Raw genomic sequence first — 20,000 nt, 5'->3', positions numbered from 1 at the left:
GTTAAGACCTTCAAGTTCGTGTGGTAGACTTTTGGGTTCCGAGAATGTCAACCCAGATGTGGAAGTTTTGTAGCGACAGGTAGGAAACTTTTTTTTTTTTTCGGTCATTTAATTCTCTTTATACCTCAACCTTTAACTTTTTTTTTTCGTGTGCGAGAGAGAGAGAGAGAGAGAGAGAGAGAGAGAGAGAGAGAGAGAGAGAGAGAGAGAGAGAGAGAGAGAGAGAGAGAGAGAGAGAGAGAGAGAGAGAGGCACAGCATCAGCCATGGGAAAGAAGGAAAGTAATATCCGTCCACTGACGATGAAGGATGAACATGAAGTGAAATGAAAGAGAGGGAGAAAAAAAGATGAGAGAGTGAAAGAAGTATGGAATAATAAAAGCGAACTCTATCAATATTAAGGAGAGAGAGAGAGAGAGAGAGAGAGAGAGAGAGAGAGAGAGAGAGAGAGAGAGAGAGAGAGAGAGAGAGAGAGAGAGAGAGAGAGAGAGAGAGAGAGAGATTTTATTTTTGGAAAGTCACATGATATTATCTTGCACGTATTTTCTCATTCTAATTTCTTTCATTGCTTAACGATGCGATTTTTTTTTTTTTCACGAGATTCGATCCACATCAACAGAATCAACAGAAGACAAAAAAAAAAAAAAGAGAGACGAGAATAGATACCAAAAAGAAAAGAAATCTTGGTTTTCTAATAAATCATATCAATACGAATGAATAATAATAATAATAATAATAATAATAATAATAATAATAATAATAATAATAATAATAATAATAAAAACAGTGATAATTGCCAGAAGTTTGAGGTAGTTTAAGAGGAGGAGCATGAGGATTATATTGCTATGTAATTATAATGCAAATAATAATAATACCATTACTACTGATAATTAAATAATCCCTTATCTTTACGTACATTACAGTAACATTTAATCAGCCTGTAAGTGTTCATATAATACTAGTAGTACTACATTCGCCTTCCATACATTTATACATTCTCTATAATACTTCTTTACATCCCTATAGACCATATGTTTCGGACCGCTCAGTCTTTGTCTAGCTGTCTATGTATCAATGGCTATTTTCGTGTGTAAAGATCCATCTACTACCACTACCACTACTACTACTACTACTACTACTACTACTACTACTACTACTACAATTATTGCTACTTCTACTACTACCACTACTACAAATATCATCAGCCTGTTTGTTCACTCAACTCTCCTGTCAGCATTTCCACTGTCACCGTTTGGATATTTGTCCCTTGAATTAGTAATTGACTTATTCTCTCTCTCTCTCTCTCTCTCTCTCTCTCTCTCTCTCTCTCTCTCTCTCTCTCTCTCTCTCTCTCTCTCTCTCTCTCTATCTATCTATCTATCTATCTATCTATCTCTAGCCTCTTATTCCTTCTTCATCTTAAAATGGATTTATTTTTCAATCTGTACCTTTTTTTTTATTTTTCCCGCCCTTCACTCCCTCCTATATGGTTCACCAACTACTACCACCACCACCACCACCACCACCACCACCACCACCATAGGAACTTACACAATCGCATGCTCAGCTTCGTCTCGAGATGATATATACAGTCAATCCTGGTATAGCTTTATTCTTTCTTCTGCCACCGAATGGATGCATAGGTTACAGCGCCACAATATAGTAGTTATATATATAGGAATTACAGCGTCATTTATCCCTTCTGTTCACTTACATTTCTTTCTTACCTTAACTAAACAAGTTCGTTTCTTAGGTTCTTATCCTTATACGTGGATAATTTACTAGCTCAGCCTATATTACTACTGTTACTGCTGCTGTTACTGCTACTACTACTACTACCACTACTACTATCACTACTACTACTACTACTACTACTACTACTATTACCCATCTGCCACAAACTGGCAACCATAAACCCAAGGACACTACTACAACTATTGTTACTACTACTACTACTACTACTACTACTACTATTACTACTACTACTACCTACCACACACTATTTATTCATACCCACCTCTATGCAAATCCACCCACCGGAGTGAATTAGTTGCATCCCACCTATGCACCCACCGCCCGATAATCCACATGAGACACACACACTCAGAACGCACACACATACACATTTAACGTATCCATGACCTACCCACTGGTGATTAAAATCGAGTCCTATTTCACGTACCTATTGCATTTGTCTTTTCTTAGCGTGTCCAGTTCCTTTTTTTCCTAATGATATACATAGTCTTCTATACGCTAATAGGCGCCTTAAGCCACATCAATGCATGTCTTAACGGAGTTTTTTAGTCTTTACTTCTTACTAACGAGTATAATTATTGTTACTACTATTACTATTGTTAATTGTAATGATCTATAATGGTGCCCAAGTTAACTAATTAAATAAGCGGTACGTATATTATATTATTATAGATAGTGTAATGTCTTTTTTGTTTTGTTTTTTTAGAAGTTTTGACTTACTTAAGGTGAGCACATTCCTGCCTTTCTTATAAGTAGGGTTTTTCCATAAAAATGTCTTTATTATACATATTGACCTATCTAACTATCCATCTATATATGTGTCAATCCTTTCATCTATCAATTAAACAAACTATCTATCAATTAGTCAACCATATCTACTGATCTATCAATCATTATATCTATTTATCTATCAATATATCAATCAATTTTTAGATATGTATATTATAATGTAATTGATTCAGCTTCACGCGTGTGCCAGCTTAGTACATCTCTCTGCTTTCGTCTGTGTCACTTCATTACGAGCAGTAGTAGTGGGGGTTGTGTCCACGTGGCTTGTTAGGGTTGGAGGGAGAGAGAGAGAAAGGGAAAAAAAGAGACAAAGAAAGAGATAGGGAGGGAATGTGTGAATTACTATTACCATATTATCATGTAATCTATATATACTGCTTTTCATATTAACCTTTTACTTTATCTTGCTTTTCATTGTTTTTTTTTTTTTTTTATATCTATAATAATCATACATCCGGATACCACAAAGCAATTTTATGAGTCTGCGCTGAAATACAGTCAAGTGTTCAGTTAAGTATATACGTAATGACAACTTAAGAGACAGGTGTGTGATACGGGAAGAAAAGTTAATCAGTGTGATGTTGAATGAAAAAATGTTCCCATTAATTATGTATGAACTGTGTGCGTGTGTGTGTGTGTGTGTGTGTGTGTGTGTATGGGTGTACTAGGTTATGTTATACTCTACTTGTTATTATTATTACTAAAGCCACACGTGCATTCACCATCAGATTACCAACAAACAACAAACACGCGGCTCGGATCCATTATTTTCCCCTTACCTATGCCTCCCATCCCTTCACTCCCTAATCTATCACCTTGGAGGACTCACACGCCACAATAACAACTGGAAACTCACTTATATTCTCCTTATTTTGAACCTCACACGACAACATCAATATATAAAGTGTTCCATACTACATGAGTCAACTTGGAGGATTCACACACTACTATAAACGCACTCCCGACTTTGCACAGAATTTTCTTGAGTATCGTCTCCTACCATAAGCAAAGCGGTGATAAGAGTCCTAGTGTACTCAATGCACGAGAGCAGCAGTTAGCCAGGTACAACAGCGCCAGGAGGACGAGCTCTCCTTGCACTACATCCCTGCGTGCCGGGTCGTGTTGTGCGGTGGTGCGCCGTGTACCTGGCTGACTCCCCGACGCCTGACACCCGCCTAGTCATACGAGGGTCTAGATGTGTGTCAGCCCCGCGACTCATTCCGTCCGGATCACTGAGGGGCTGACGCACACTTACACCCCACTACTCTCACTTCGACTATCAATAAAAAACAGCGAGGAAAAATATAACAAAAAAATGTCTGTCTGAGATGGCTGGGCGCGTCTCCATCACTTAGGTTTAAGGCAATTGCAAATCTACAAGCTGTGAAGAAGTTAAGGTTTAGCGGTAATGTGTTACGGTGTCTTCATGGCGGCAGCACTTGACTCTCAACTGTGTGTAGTGAGGCTACAGGTTCCAAGAGGCTAAGAGGGGATCCGTCTCGTGGCACCACCAGGGGGAAAAATTACATCAAATATTTCCTATAGATGTAGAGGGAAAATCTAACGATACTAGCAAAGAATGGTTCCAAAATTGAGGCTATTATACCTATTAACCAATTACTATTGAGGCTAATAATAGTAAATAATAGGACTACTTCTGGCCTGAAGGGTATGTTTGGCTGCAAGGAGGAAAGACCGTGACGGGGAAACGAGAACATAATGACTGGATGAGTCTGGGGAACATTTTTCTTTCTGAGCTGATGAAAAGATATAGACGTAAAGAAATGAAAACCACACAAAACATGAAAAAAGTAAATAATGATGGATATATCGTGATAATGACGATAATGATGACGATGATGATGATGATGATGATGATGACAAGGGTGTTGGTGAAGAGAGTGGCAGTGGTGAAGAGCAGTGGCGTGGAGCGTGAGGTGCCCAGTACAAAACATGCGTCATGCGTGCGGAGTGGGCGCCAGGCAGCGGGCGGGTCCTGGAGCAGCCCACCGCCCGGAGAGGGAGCCGCCCGCTGCCTGGGACATGCGCGTGTCACTAGTTTTAGCTTCAAGGGTAGCGTTAGGCAGACCATAGTCCCTTAGGTGCGTAGCTGATCAGTGCAGGAGGGGGTGCAGCGCCCCGTGCCCTGGGGGGTGGGTCCCAGACGTAGTTACCCCGGGGTTGGACTGACTCCCCTGGGTTGGCGGCGCTAGTGCTTCATCCTTCTGGTCTTGGTTTGGTATCTTGATTTTCAAGAAAACTGTATCATTTTGTTTATCTTCAATTCGAACCTTCCAGTCAGCCGTAAGGCATAGCAGAAAGATTATGATAATTCTAGTTTTATTTTTGTTTTATCTTATGTTTTATTGCTCACAACTTTATAGATTACTACACATTTTTCTTCTGATTTTATTTCATTGCACAATTTGGTCACAAACTTATTATGCAATTTTTCCCCTTTAGAAAATTTAAATATACGAAAATTTGCACACACACACACACACACACACACACACACACACACACACACACACACACACACACACACACACATACACACTACAGGTTCTAGCACTTAATTTAGGCTGCGATGAAACACCTGGGCTGTTGAGGGACACTGATGATGCTGCTTAAGTACGTTTCGCAGGATGAGAGAGAGAGAGAGAGAGAGAGAGAGAGAGAGAGAGAGAGAGAGAGAGAGAGAGAGAGAGAGAGAGAGAGAGAGAGAGAGAGAGAGAAAATGAAAGTGAGACATGAAGACATAAATGGAAAAAAAATGAGAAAAAAATAAATAAAAACAGTGAGTGTGATAGATGTGATGGTGTTGAGTGTACTGTATTGTGGCGTGGTGAGGTGCGGCAGTGGTAGCAGTAGCAGTAGTAGTGGTGTCATCTGTGATAGTGTCGTGTTAGTGATACTAGAATATGTTGCTATGATGCATGGAAACGAGTGGTTTGGTGGTGATCGCGGTGGTGTACTGCAGTGGTAGTGAATGATTGGTACTGATAGTGGCATGGTAGTGGCAGTGACGTGGTGTGTTGAGTGGTCGTGGCTGTGGCAGTGGTGTAGTGTGGTAGTGGTGTGTGGTATGTGGTATGGTCGTGGCAGTGGTAGTGGTACAGCTAGAGGAGTGTTGTGGTTGTAGCAGTGGTAGTGGCGTGGCCGTGACAATAGTACAGGTGTGGCAGTGAAAGTGGTGTGGCTGTGACAGTGAGTGTTGTGGTCGTGAAAGTGGTCAAGGCAGTGACTGGGTATGGTCGTGGCAGAGGTAGTGGTGTGGTCGTGGTGCGTGGCAGCATGAGCGAGTGAAGGACGACCTCATGGCGCCAGGTGGCATCATCAGCTGTCAAGGAGCGGGACAAGAAGGAGGAGGAGAGACAAAATAGTTTTAAGGAGTGCAGTAAAGAGATAGCGGGGAGGGGGAATCAAGAGAGGAGGAGAAAGTAGATGTGGAACGGAAAGGAAGATATGAGAGAGAGAGGGAGGTTAACAGAGGTGTAGGTGGTAGGGAGGGGAGGGGCAGTAGGCATGGGAGGGAGGGTCAGGGGGAAAGGGAAGGTGTAGGTGGAAGTTATTCTGGGCTGTGCTGTTCCTACCAGTACAAATATGTGATACATTATTATGTCACTCCTCTTAAGGGAACATCTGGGCAAGGCATGACGTCACTCGGTGCAAATTAAACATCAGATACAATGAACAAAGCAGCAAAAACACAGAAAATTGCAATGTATTACATAATGACTTGAAAAAAAAAATTATGAGAGGTTGAAAAATATTAATCGCAAAGTTGCAAAGTCCACAGAAACATTCCAAGTGACGCCATATTTGTTTCCAAAGTCCGCGTTCGAAGGACTGACTCACTCAGACACTCCGGAGGGAAATTCACGGGCCAATCACAACGCTTCTTACCTTTGACGTCATGGAAATGGAAGCCTTTGATTGAGCCGTGAATGTACACCGGGGTTACCGAGACAGTCCCTCCACCACGTTCTTTGGCAGACATTCTATGCTTCAGAAAACAAAAAACCATGTGATATCTTCAGCGTGACTCCATTCATAGGTTAAGGCAAGGAGGTGACCCACATGTACAAAACTGAGTGTGTGATAGGAAGACGCAGGAAGACGGTGGACGTGTTAAGCTTAAGATACAAATAACAGTTTATCCCTCTACTAGAAACTAACACACGTAAAATAAAATAAGTAATGACACACAATACCTATCAGCTATCACAAAATCAATTGGAATTAATGCATTCGTAAAGGCAAATGTATCTTCTAAAACTAACATGGGATAATAGGTTATTTCTACTCATTAGACAAACCTGTTAATATTAAAACAATTACTCTTAGCTCTGTAGGTTAGCTCTAACATTAGCTATGGATAATGGGAGAGGGAGAGAATCAAGATATATAGATGTACAGAAAGTAACAGACTCGAAGGATGGCGAAAAATTTGACAGAAAAGAGAGCATGTGAGAAAATTAGATAAACTATTGATGAGTTGAAAGGGAACATAAGAAAAAAGTTTTGATCAGATAATCAAATAAAAATGTGAATATTATCAGAAACATGAGAAGAACGCTGCAGGTTAGCACAAAAAATAAAGATGATTGAAACAATGGATGACTGAAGGAGAGTTGAGAATAAAAGCAAAAGAAGTAGGAGATAAAAAATAGTCATTATCATCATCATTCTCGTCTCGGTAGTTATCGTGATGATATGGGACTAGTGGTTGGTGATCCAGATGGACTCAATATAAAAAAAAAAAAAAAAAAGGAGAGAGGAGGAAAAGTAGAGAAAAAATAGAATATTAAAGAAAAAGGGAAAAGCTCAAACAGTAAAAGAGAAGAAAAAGAAAGAAAGAAAAGCAGAAAACTTCAAATAGTAAAAGAGAAGACAGAAAGAAGGAAAAGAAAATTAACCATCACAAACAGAAAGCATCATATAAATAGAACCCAGCTATAATAATAATAATAATAATAATAATAATGAAAAGGACGACAATGGCCACAACAAAAAAAAAAAAAAAAAAAAAAAAAAAACAAGCGAAAGAAAGAAAGGTCACAAACAAAGGGGAATCAGGCCAAGGAGATGAGGCAACAAATCATGACAGAGCAGTGAGCCACGACGCGGGTCACCCTCCTCACACAGAGGCTAACAGACCCGCTGGCGTGATGGAGCGAGGCACACCCACCACTTCCACACTCCCTTCACCGACCCCCAACCAACCCACACCCCACACCCCACATCCCACCACACACAGACCTTCCTCTCACCCCCTCCCACTTTAAACCACACATGAACCTTCTCTTTGTCTCCTTGAAAAGAACACTGGACTTGCAATAACATCAATATCAACCAACAATAACAACCTTTACCACAGCCATGGCGATGCTGTTAAAAAGTAAATAACATGTTTGGCCAAATCAAAACAAAACTAACAGCCAAACACACAGACACTAAACACCGCATCCTCTACATTCTTGTCATTCGCTGCAAGTACAATCAAGTTCAGAAGTCGTGTACCATAACACTCTCACCTCCACTGTACGAGTATCTTTCCAATCAATTTTAAGCCCACTGATCTGCTAAGAGTGTAGAGATTGTCAAGTTTTGTTAGGAGACTGTCAGCAGATCAGAGAACTTAAAATTACATGAAAACCCAAAACACAGCGGAAGTGAGAGGAAAAGGTTACACGATTTATGACTCTGACTGTACATTCATACATAATAGAAAGGAAGAAAGGGATGGTGAAGGGAGTGTGCGAGGAAGGTCTGCCGAGCTTATCCCTTCCATGGGTCTATTATGAGGCATACTTTTTATAACCCCAAGGAGTTGAGAGTCACGTGATGCCCCAATGAAGGAGTATAGATGATTAAGTCGAGTTTTAAGGATGTTTAAATTTAGGAGAGGAAAAATAATGAAGTACTGAGAGAAAATGTGAAGATATGACGAAAGAGAGAGAGAGAGAGAGAGAGAGAGAGAGAGAGAGAGAGAGAGAGAGAGAGAGAGAGAGAGAGAGAGAGAGAGAGAGAGAGAGAGAGAGAGAGGAAAAAAATGTAAAAGTAAAAAAAAAAGACCTACAACGTCAAAATGTTATGAATTGACAGTGTAAAGAAACATCGGGAAAAGAATACGAGATAAAGAGGGGATGAATACGAGCGTACATAAGGGAAAAAAAGTTGGGTGTGGGAGGGAAATATTAAACGGGCAAATGAAGGAAACAACACAAACAAAAATGAGGGGAAGGAAAGGGAAAATCGGGATGAAGAGGGTGAAAATCCAGATGCATACGAGCAAAAAAACTATAAAGAAAAATAACAAGGAAAAAATATTGAACGTTTGTAAGGGATAGGTATTCATGAAAGGAAGAAAATATCGAGGATTTAAAGTTTTGAGAAAGAATGAGAAATAGAAGAGAAAGGAAATAGTTTAACTTTTGATAGAAAATTAATTAGTAACGCAAAGGAAAATTTCGGATGAGTAATAACAAATGTAGGAAAGGCAGGAAGGAAAGCGACAACTAATATAAGAGAAAAGACTTAAAGTGAAAAAAAAAGATAGATATAAAAGATAGGAAAGACCAGAATGAACAGACAACTTGATAATAAAAAAAAAAATAGGAAAGATTTGAATGACGGCTTAAGAAGATAAAAAAACACTTGAATGAAAAGAAAGCTGATAAGAAAGACGACGAAAAAGAACAGTTAGTTAGGACTGGGATGAAAAACAAAAGTAAAAACTCACACAAAAAAAAGATGAAAGTGAAATAGCAATACAAAGATGAATGGCTGACACAGGAAGAAGATTCAATAAGCTAGATAGGTTAATGATGTGACCAATATCTGTAATAATACTGTCTTTTAAGAATTACTAGTATTTACTACTATACACTTCCTGTTAAAATCATTACTGTTAAGACCATAATTACTGTTAACGTAAGAAGAGGTTGTGAACACCAGTGGATATTGTAAGCACACACACACACACACACACACACACACACACACACACACACACACACAGCACGAATGAAGAACAGAACATCACCACCACATCAAAGTTTACATGCAAGTGATATATGAACGTTCTTAAGGAAATAGAGAAGAAAAATGGAGAGAAAATACCGCAAAAAAATACATAAAAAGTCTATTCTATAAGTAACACACGCCATCACGAGTCTTGCCCCGCGGCGCGCCACAGCAACGCACCACAACACCACACACTTTGACTATCACCACGTCCCAGTACTTTGTCTGCAACCAACACACTGATATGACAATCTAACTGAACAGAACTCTCGCAAATACCCAACTCAGTGAACTATACTCTTTTCTTTTCCTCTTTTTTTTTTTTTACTTTTACTCGTTTGCTTCCTTTCCTTGATCAAATACATCCCTTTTTCTCTTTTTTTTCTTTATTTGACTAACTTTTTTTCTACTATCTTTTGTGTCTAAAAATAACAATCATAATATGGATTACACTTACCATACATATTTTTTTCTTATGTCTGACTAGTTTTCTTCCAGCAGACGTAGTAATCCCACATTCTTTCCTTTCGTTCACTTCTCTCTCTAACTACTCCCTCGACATGTCTCACTCAGTCTTCCCTGTTCTTACCTCCTCCTCATCTCTCGCACGGATCTGACCACAACCACAACCACCACCACCAACCACCACCACTACCAACAGCACCACCACCAATACCACCATCACCACCACCACACATCTTGTCTCAGACCATAAACCGATGAAAACAAAGATACCAGAACTTAAAAGCCAGCCAGTTGAAAATCTAAATGAATTCCTTCAGTCCTTTCCTTTGACCTACACGAATGGCAGTGCTTTCTTTTGCCTGAAGAGCAATGAACAGTTAAATAATCAAGGAAAAGACTAAAAAAAAAAAGTATTCCCTTAATAGTAAAAAAACACCTGAAAAGCTCCATGGCAGGTGAAAACTAGTTAGAGATTCAGTGAAGAAGGAGGAGGAGGAGGAACAGGAGGAGGAGGAGGAAGATATGGAGAAGGAGAATAGGGAAGAACATTACGCACACGATTGATAATATTTACGCAGGTGTGATCATTGTCTTCGTCCTTATCAAGCAAATAGGTAAAGAAAAAATAAGGCAAAGGTAAAACAGACAAATAGGAATGATTAAGGTAGACAGGTGTTAACATCATGTAGCGTGGCTAAATACGGGAACAGGTGCTTCTTGGAGTCAGGTTTGTGGGTAGACAGGTGGATAACTGGACAGAAATGCGATGGACGACTGGGCAGGCAGCAGGAAGGCGGGGCTGGGTGGGAGGGAGGGCGGGAGGGAAGACAGACAGGTGGGAGGGAGAGAACAAGGCGGGAGGTGGTTCCATGTTACGCTCAGAGACTTAAGAAGTTGCATACAGGCGAGTAGGAAGCTCAAGAACTAGAAATCAACAACAGCAGAGGGAGTGTAGAAGGGGAGAAAAGGCGTAAATAGTCGTAAGTAGTACAGGAGGGATAGACAGGCCTTAAGACGGAGCGGGCAGGTGAGGGGCAGCAGGTAGGGAGGACTGATGGTGCTAATTAGTACTCAGGTATGCCCGACACAACACCGCTATGGAGCTTTGTCAGTTATCAAGAACCGTGCCTTGCCCCTCGCTGTCTGGCGGCCGCGTGGCTAGACTTTCTCCCCTCACACGCACACGCACATACACACCCACCCACCTACCAACCCACACACACACACACACACACATACACACACACACACACACATACACACACACACACACACACACACACACACACACACACACACACACATACACACAGGGACACGCACAAAAACTCAGCTAAGTGTTTTATTAAGTGTTTAGGTAAGGAGTTTTAGCTGTAAGGATTCTGAGGGCGGCTGGGGTAGGAGAGGTGAACACACCGAACACATGTGAACCAAAAAAGCCACTTACCAAAAAGGAATTATATATAGAGAAAACACCGTATGATTATACGAGTAAATAAAAACATAAAACATAATTAGAAGAAAAACGATAGAAAAGTCACCGATAGAGATACCAAAAAGAACACATATATCCCCCGAAAATGCGCCTGATTAACGAAGAATCCAAGATGTAAAGAAAAAAAAAAAGAATGAAAATTGATACACAGAAAAGAAGCGATCTGTTACTCTTACAGAATTAATATAAAACATATAAAGGAGATCTGCTCGGCTCTTCTACTCCGCCAGTGATAATCAATAACCAGCTTTTCATCCTCTCTCATGTAGCTGTTGGGTGGAGTGAACCACAGCTCCGCCCAACAGAGTATCAACAAGGGAGGAGGAGGGAAAGCAGCAAAACCTAAGGTGTAAGATTAGCTCCTAAGTCCTTAAACATTAAGAAAATCGTTAAGACTAGCTCGTAAGTTAATCTATGGTCCTGAAGCAAGTTTAACTCCTAAGTGGGCAACTTTGGTCGTAATTTAGTTCGTAAGTTAGGTTTAAGGTCCCCAACTTAGGCTCTGTAGTCGATAGACGCGTACCTCTCAGTCTACGTTAAGCTAAGTCAACATGAGTTTGTGAATAAGACCAGTGCTAGAAGTTAGTTCAGCTGACGTGGCCACCTCGGCGCCACCCCGAGGACCCGCCGCCCGCCGCCCTCACATCGCCACTGCGAGGACGGCGGGCGTGCGTGCGTGTGCCTGCCTGTGTGTGTGTGTGTGTGTGTGTGTGTGTGTGTGTGTGTGTGTGTGTGTGTGTGTGTGTGTGTGCGTGCGTGCGTGCGTGCGTGCGTGCGTGCGTGCGTGTGTGCGTGTGCGTGCGTGTGCGTGTGCATGTGCGTGTGTGTGCAAGCGTGTGTGTGTCTCCCTGGGGTGAGCCTCGAGGTGCAGCAAGCAAACGAAAACGCACATTACGACGCGCAACAAGTTAAGTTTAGCGTCCTCGCACAAATTTTCCTGACTGGTAGTAGGTGACGGTGCGTTGAGACGAGGCCTGAAGCACTCCACCACCGACCCCCTCTTGACCCCTCAGCCCTGGGAAGGCCTGATGAAACCATCTCCCTTGCTCCCAAAGCCTTCCCTCGTAGCGCTTGCCTTTCCCTTACAAGTCACGTTCCGTACTTTTCCTTCCTCCTACGTAATGTCCACACCATCCGCTTCCTTCATGACGTTTCTGCTCCCTTAGGTTTTCACAAAATCGAGACCTTCCCATTTGTCGCGTTTTTTCCCCCGACCGTTTCCCTCTCCGTAAAGTCTTCCTTCCTTCCGCATTTCTTTTCCCTACATCTCAGCTTATAACTTTTCGACAGGCCTTCCCGGGTCCCATTGCTATAATATTCTTTTTTTTTTTTTTCTATTCGTTCTTGTGACAGGAAAGAACAGATATCCAAAAAAAAAAAATAAAAAAAAGTTAATCTATACTATGGATTTCTGTTATTTTTCTAACTTTTCTTGCCCAGTGTTACATAGAAATATTCCCTTATGATTTATTTTTTTTTTTTACTATTTGCTATTTAATCTAGTTCATATCATTAGCATCCATATAGGGTCTTTCTTTAAATTTTTCGTGTGATGTTGGTTATTTGTTTTTCTTCTTCGTTTATTGTTATTCACGCTGCTGCTGCCGCTGTTGTTGGGGTGTGGGCGTGATGCAGGGGATGTGTGGGGGTCCTGCTTACTCGGTTTGTTTGTCTGGGGAACAGCTTAAGCTTTAGCATGATGGTATGAGATACTGAGACGTGGAGGCGATGAGTTAGCGATACAATTAACCCGGCGTGTGTGTGTGTGTGTGTGTGTGTGTGTGTGTGAGAGAGAGAGAGAGAGAGAGAGAGAGAGAGAGAGAGAGAGAGAGAGAGAGAGAGAGAGAGAGAGAGAGAGAGAGAGAGAGAGAGAGAGAGAGAGAGAGAGAATGCCCAACATTTTACTTTTTTTTTTACATTTTTTTTCCTTCAGTCATAATAAAAGCAAAAACATATCAAAGTTGAGATGATTTCATTATACGTTTAATTTCCATCATTTCTAGTCAGGCCATCGTGCTATGAAGAATAAAATGAAAAAAAGAGCGAAAAAAAAAGAGCAACAGTGTATTTTATGGAAAGGCGCCAGACCACAAACTGCAAATAGAGAGATAAGTCAAACATAGAGAATAATGAAAAAAGTGAGTGAGTACTGGGTATGATTGGGTATGGGTGGGAACAGTTTAGTATAGATGGGATAACGTGTGACATGGGTATGGTGTGGGTGTGGCGTGGGTGGGAGTTGTGTTAGGTATTTACGTGTGCATGGATGTGTGTGGGGTGTAGGTATATCCAAGTGTTAGGTAACGTACAGGTGTGTGGGAAGCGTCATTCGTCAGCAGGTGTCTTAATTAAAATTTTGGGTCATCAGGGAGAAAGTCTGTCCTTGTGATAATGGTAAGTGGGCCGGATATAACATCAGGTACTATACATATATACATACTAAATACATAGTGCATAAATCCATATATAAATACAATGACTCTGTATAGCTGTGGTGTTCTACTATATACCCGTCTTGGACTGGGCTGGCGGTGTATACAGTGGTGCCGCCCCGTAACAACTGTGAAGCTGTGATTGTTTAAAGAAAAATATATATACCTACGTACTCCTATAAAGAATATAAATCAAGGCTGTGAGGGGACGACGCCATCTCCTGCCTGCACTGCTTCCTGATTGGCTAATCCACCTGCGAGGAATAACCAATCACTGAAGGTTTAGTTTTATTAGGGTTTTTTTTTCTTTTTTTAATCTCTTGCTTTATTTTTTCTTCTTTTGCTGACTGGCTAGTTTGATCTATCTAGAAATAGCCAATTAGTGAACGAGTATGAATTACTGGTTAAGTAATTATTATTACTATTATTGCTATTATTATTATCATCATTATTATTATTACTATTATTATACCATTACTTCTTTTTCTATGCTTATAGTTTTTCTTACTTTATTTTTTTTCTGACGATTTGCAATGCACTATTTGACCCGAGTGTGTGTGTGTGTGTGTGTGTGTGTGTGTGTGTGTGTGTGTGTGTGTGTGTGTGTGTGTGTGTGTGTGTGTGTGTGTGCATCAAGGTTTTCGTTCAGCGGTCATCATCATGGCGTAGCAAGCAATAACAACCCTTTGATATCAAACCTTAAGAGTGACCTAACCTTACCTTGCTATCTATCTGGTCACCAGGTTATATAATAATACATAATAACATATAATAATGTAATATATCAATTGTTTTCTTACTTGGTTCAGATTGAGAGATTAGACTAACGTACGTGTGTGTGTGTGTGTGTGTGTGTGTGTGTGTGTGTGTGTGTGTGTGTGTGTGTGTGTGTGTGTGTGTGTGTGTGTGTGTGTGTGTGTGTGTGTGTGTGTGTGTGTGTGTGTGTGTGTGTGTGTGTTGTTTGTTGACCACTGTATTACCAAGCTGTTATTTTTTTCTCTCAATGTATTACAGCTTTAATGAACATCAATTTGAAAGAGGAAGAAAGATAGATAACCCTACTTCATTTATTCATTATTATTATTATTATTATTATTATCATTATTATTATTATTATTATCATCCTTACTCTAGTTATGGGTGTTGTTATTGTGATGGTTGTTGCAGGTGTTGTCATTGTTGTTATCCTCCCTGGTGCTGCTCTGGTTGAGTTCATTTTATTTGCGCTTGTTTCAGTGTATATGCCTTACTTATTAACATCACTAGTATTACTTTATTCTTATTAGTATTACTTTACTTACTAACATCACCATAAGTTCCCAGTATCTGATTTCCTTACGATGTTTGTAACTTTTAGGAGTTTTCTGTGGCTTTTTTTTTTTTTTTCTTCTTTTGGCTGCTCGTCATGGCCCTCCTTCCCTCCCTCGTGCTCACTGTGACAGCCCACCGACCCTCCCTACCACTGACGCGCCCAACCCCGCCCTCCGTTGCCAACACTGATGCCTTTCATGGTGACGAGGATTCTCTTCACTCCTCCTCCCTTTTGAAATTCTCTCCCCCAACACAGGCGCCCAACTCTCAATGTCTCTGTCTCGCTCACCGTGCCCCTGATTCTCCGCCTGGTGCCCGCTGCTCACTCGCTCACTCCCCCCAACAAGACCATTTAGGCGCCCATGCATGTGTCTCTGTATACCGTTTGATTCTCTCTTGTTTCTGTCTCTTATGCTTCTCCTTGCCAGTTAAAGGCGCCCAAAAATGTGTTTCTGTCTCCGTCTCTGTTTCTATCTCTCATTTTCTTTGTCTATGTGTCTGTGTCTCATCCTCCAGGCGCCCTGACTCGATTCTTATCTCATTTTGTGTACTGATGGTGCTTCCTCCCTCCTACCTTGCTCAGTCCACCGAGAACTCAGCGCCCCGCCAGTGTCTCTTGGGTCTTTGTAGCTCATTTTGTCTCCCTACAGTGATTCTTTCCTTACCTACATACCTCTAGGCGCCCCTCCATTCCTCCCTCTCTCTGTATCCTTAACCTCATTCCTTCCCTTGCCTCGTGTCATGCTTCCTCCCCTGCCTCGGTCATCTGGACTTTATCTACCTGTTTCTTTAAGTTATTGGGTATTCAGGATGTGTCTGCTGTTCTTTTTAGTCACTCTCATCGCCCGTTTTTTAATGTACAAATCTGTGTTGTTGTTTTGTTCTTGTATAGCTATGTAGGTGATTGTCTTTGCCAGTACAAGTTATTATTAATTCAAAGTCTCATGCATTACCAAGTCTATGCAGTCACTCAAGTGGATTTGTTTTCTCTATATTCTTTCTTTTTCACCTTGTTCTTTCTTTTAAAACTTGTTACCCCTGACAGTTATCCGTCCTTGTTCGTGTATTTCTTTTTTATTTCCTCTATTTTTTTTCCTTTTATACTTCACACCGTCATACTTGTGGCCATAATAAGTTGCACGGGAGGGCCATGACGACTGCCTTTAGTTACTGATCATCTACTAATTAATCGAGGAGCCATAAACATTTATCTTTATCGTTATTATTATTACTATACTTTTTTTTTAACTATATTTTCTTAGAAATAACTGGAAAGGAATCAATTACATACTGCTGCTTACGACGATAATGTGTGTGTGTGTGTGTGTGTGTGTGTGTGTGTGTGTGTGTGTGTGTGTGTGTGTGTGTGTGTGTGTGTGTGTGTGTGTGTTTGTTTTATGGGAGACACTGGAATGGATTAATGTGATGGGAGGGAGAGGTCATGTTCGTAAGTGTGAGTGATGGGTTATGAGAGAATGAAAAGGGGTGACGCATAAAGGGTGGTGTGGTAAGATACTGTTTACTAAGGTAGGATGAAAGGGCGCCAGATATCAGGGTAAGGGGATGGTGTGGGCAGCAAGCACACCCGAGGAAATGACACAAAAAAAGTCAGATTCACACAACTAACACAAAGCAAAGTAACGTAACACCGAACAAAGTAAATCTACAAACACAAACGGAAACATAGGTAGACTGATTCCATCATAAAAAAAAAAGACAAATTTTCACCACCATAACATCGAACTAAGTAGATCTACGAAAACATACAAATAATAAACAAGACAAAGGATAGATAGACTGACAGTTACTTTACCACCAACGGAAAAGAGAGAGAGAGAAAAAAAAAAAGCGAAAGAATCACGTTTCAGTGCAATATAAACACACTCGTGCTACAGAGAAACACGTGCCAATTGCGAAAAAAGAAAATTACATTAGCAACGTACCCTCGTCCCGGATCCCTCCCCTCGGGTTCTGGCCAGCCGATGGGGGGAAACTGGCGAGGGTGAGGTGAGGAAAAGAAAGAAGAAAAAAGAGAGCGGAAGAAGAAAAGAAAAAAAAAATGCACGTGTATAAATAAGAGCCTCGAGTTGGACTATCTCACAGACTTTACTTGTCGGAGAAGCATTTAGGTGTGTTATTAAGGGAGCTTGAAACTGTCCACACAAGACATTCCTCGGTAAATGTAACCAAAGAGGCGCAGTGGTGCGTGTGAGGATGTGAGTTAGCGTGCCTGTCACCTGCCACGTGTGTGTGTGTGTGTGTGTGTGTGTGTGTGTGTGTGTGTGTGTGTGTGTGGAGGAGAATGGCGACTTACAAAAGCTGTGCCAAAGACCTCAGTGCCCCCGGAAGAAAGAAAAGAAAAAGAGTAAGAAAGTGAGAGGGAAGAAACTAAAAAAAAAGAGGAGATAGACAGAAGTATGGGAAAAAAGAGAAAGAAAAAAGGAGAACGACACAAAAGAAACAAAGAAACGCATAATCAAAAAGCGAGAAAAAGAAAATAAAAAAAAAGAAAAGAAAATCACATTCAACAATCATGTATTAATAATCAGTATTACCTCGTAGTATGTTTCAGTATAGTGTAAATCCAATGCAAAGCTAGAAACGCCACCACCTCTTGTTGATATCAGGGGAAGGAGAAAAACGGCTGTATTACTTCGTCAGTATAAGGGACCAAAGAAAATTTAAACAGTTGCGAAGGAGGAAGAAAGTATAGCAGGATGTTTTTGTTAGCAAGAAAATGATAATACTATTTTATTCAGCATTATGTGGTGTTTTAATGATTTTTTATTCATACATAAGTGCAAATGAAAGGTGCTAATGCGAAGGAAGAGATTAATTAGTGTATACAATTTTTTTTTCCCCAGTTTGTGTGTGTGTGTGTGTGTGTGTGTGTGTGTGTGTGTGTGTGTGTGTGTGTGTGTGTGTGTGTGTGTGTGTGTGTGTGTGTGTGTGTGTTTCCTTGACACGAGCACTTTTTTTTGGTTTTGAATTATCATTTGAGTTACGGAAAACATATGCAGAATTATATATAGTTTAGTGCCAGCAACATCAACAACAACAACATTAAAGGCTTTTCAGAGTACCAGCTGCAGCGATACAATAATAAGGTGATTACAAACAGCCTGGAAAAAAAAAAATGCTGCATGCTGCTAACTATAATAAATAAAAACAACGCCTGCAAGTAAAAATAAGTGAACGGTTTTACTAGGAAGAACACGGAAATAAATGGAAAACGAAAACTTTGATAACACACAGGAATAATACGAATGGTGAAAGAAAAATACGACAAAAAGCGAGAAGAAAAATGTTCACTACCAGAATAAAAGTAACTGAAAAAAATAGTACTACCATTTGACTTCACGTGGAACTACAGAAAAAAGAGAAAAAGAAAAAGAACATGAGTGTCAAAAAAATACAGCCAAAAAAAAAAAAAAACAAAGAAAAAGCGAACCTAAAAAGCTCGGCACCAGAATAACAGTACCTCAAAAAATTAGTACCATAATTAGACTTACCGTGAAATTATTGAAAGAGTGAAGAAAGAAAGAAAGAAAAAACACCGGCATTGATTAATAGAGAAGAAAAAAATATACCCTCAAAAAACAAGTGTTCAAAAAAAAAGGATAGAAAAAATTACGGAGTGTGAATGCCAGAAAAAAAAAAAAAGGTTTTGCTTTGATGGTAGTTGTTGCTCAAAAAGAAAGAAAGAAAGAAAGAAAAGGAAATAGAAAATCGTATGAAAATGAAGGAATAGAGAGAGAGAGAGAGAGAGAGAGAGAGAGAGAGAGAGAGAGAGAGAGAGAGAGAGAGAGAGAGAGAGAAATCAGAGTTGGTCGATATCTCTAAGAAGGCAGGTGGTGATTCACGTTGTTTCCTGGAAGACATGACTAAAGGTTCGCACTGAAAGATTAAAGCCTCCCGCAAAGACGATAAAGCAACGGATTTAGCACGACACACACCCGCCACAAGGAGCGATACATAGAGCTGGATAAAGCCACAGATGATACATTGATGATACATAAAGGCAAACACAGGCAAAACGCTATTAAAAGTGCTACATCAAGTTGGATAGAAGGAAATCAATAGACTTTTCAGCCACTAGAAGAGGTACACCGTGCTGGATTAAGCCGTTTAAGATGAGACACACACACTATCCGTTAGAAGACTTATATCGTGCTGGATAAAGCCAAATAAAATTCATAAAGCAAATTAAGACACATTTCAGCCAATAGGAGAGTTACACCGTGCTGGATAAAGCCATCTAAGACCCGTAAAGGTAATTAGACACACACACTATCTGTTAGAAGAGTTACACCGTGGTGGATAAAGCCGAATAAGACTTTAAAAAACTAATCAGACAGATGCCAGCCATTTGGAGTCATACCGTGCTGGATAAACCCGTTTAAGACCTATAAAGCTAATCATACACATACACTATCCGTTAGAAGCGTTACACCATGATGGATAAAGCCAGTTAAGAATGATAAAGCTAATCAGACATATACCAGCCATTTGGAGAATTACACCGTGCTGGATAAAGCCAAATAAGATTCATAAAGCTAATCAGACACACACTATCCGTTAGAAGAGTTACACCATGCTGGATAAAGCCGTTTAAAATACATAAGGCTAATCAGACACACACACACTGTCAGTTAGAAGAGTTACAGTGTGCTGGATGAAGCTAAACATGACTCGTAAAGGTAATCAGACACACACCAGCCA

General features: G+C 40.4%; 1 protein-coding gene across 2 annotated transcripts in view; it reads left to right on the top strand.

Annotated features, from left to right (window-relative positions):
* Positions 1 to 20,000, top strand: part of LOC135108605 (headcase protein-like) — a 133,563-nt gene that overhangs the window by 103,017 nt on the left and 10,546 nt on the right. For both annotated transcript variants that reach the window (XR_010272367.1, XM_064019764.1), the window contains exon 6: positions 1 to 20,000. This exon is cut by the window's left edge and continues 12,392 nt beyond it; it is cut by the window's right edge. The gene's annotated coding sequence lies outside the window, so the exon portion shown is untranslated.

This window comes from Scylla paramamosain, chromosome 17 (assembly GCF_035594125.1).
Source record: "Scylla paramamosain isolate STU-SP2022 chromosome 17, ASM3559412v1, whole genome shotgun sequence".
NCBI lineage: Eukaryota > Metazoa > Arthropoda > Malacostraca > Decapoda > Portunidae > Scylla > Scylla paramamosain.
This window is presented reverse-complemented; position numbering and strand designations above follow the sequence as displayed.